Source organism: Hetaerina americana, unplaced genomic scaffold (genome assembly GCF_022747635.1).
Source record: "Hetaerina americana unplaced genomic scaffold, ioHetAmer1.1.p SCAF_2, whole genome shotgun sequence".
In the NCBI taxonomy this organism is placed as follows: domain Eukaryota; kingdom Metazoa; phylum Arthropoda; class Insecta; order Odonata; family Calopterygidae; genus Hetaerina; species Hetaerina americana.
In genome coordinates, this window is record NW_027286763.1 from 21329033 (window position 1) to 21330236 (window position 1204).

A 1204-nucleotide genomic window follows, 5' to 3' on the forward strand; every position below is an offset into this window, starting at 1 on the left:
TCAGATAGCCAATTTTGAATACTAAAGAAACTCTCTTTACCGGTAATTCGATCAACAAGGTGATCATCAACTGGAGTGGAAAATTTGACAACGGGGAGGGCAGATTCAATATTGTTGTATTACATAATTAAAAAAATGTTTCTTTTGTGTTTTATATTTCGGTTTGTATTTTAAGTAAGTGGGTCGCGGTAGTCCAGGGGTAGAGCGTTGGACTACCGAACAGAAGGCCTAGATTCGATTCCCAAGCAAACCTCTCCTGGCCACCTGCAGCTCCACCCAAACTATGTGACTGTTCGGGTACCAGATCTTCCTGGGAAACCATAACCGGCACATGGAAAGGAACTAGCCCCCTTCCCTTGTGAATTTCATACGCTGTCGGGCTTAGTACTTGGTGAGCTCTACCATCATCTACCAAACCGACCTTCAGGTTGATTACTGTGCTTATGGTTTTTTTGTTTGAAGTAAATTTAGCTGTAACTACGCTGAAATCGCTAAAGCCGTAAAAGGTTATTAATTTTAGGATGTTTCGGCTTTTTTTACTCATGACAGGGGAATATCAATTTTTCCTATGCAACAATGTGACCTATTGCTCTGAGAAATTTGGCGTAAAATGAAAAAGTGAATTTATCTTTACCCTCACTTCGACAGCTGTGACTGCTTCATTCAATTAATGTGCTATTTAAATATCCATCCATTATTTGTCAAGCTCGTTATTTTGAGGCGAGAGGCTTTTGTCCTGTTTGGCGATTTCCAATATTGAATAAATGCTTGCGACTCGTCGTCCATGCATAAAATGTTGACTCATATGTTGACTTTTTGATCGAGGCCTTTCAATGGAGCACCAACACTAAAACATTTTTTGGAAGCATCTCATTTCTATCGATGCACGAGTTCTAAACATGCAATTAGTGCATATCCCCCAATTCTAATGATTCATTTTTGTCAACTGAAAACGATTTTGGACAGTTTGCACCGTAAGCAATTTCAGCCATCAATCAATTTTTAGTTCCAACAATTATGCCTGTACTTAAAACTTCTTTTACGAGGAATTTAAGGACTCATTAGTTGGCCTATACACTACCTTAAGCGGGCCTACAGCCCCCGAATATCCTTGGTATTAGATGAAGCCTAGGAGGCCTCCGGCGAGCTATCACAAAACAACTGTATTTCCTACTGGAATCCACTGAGGGAGGCTCCGATGTCC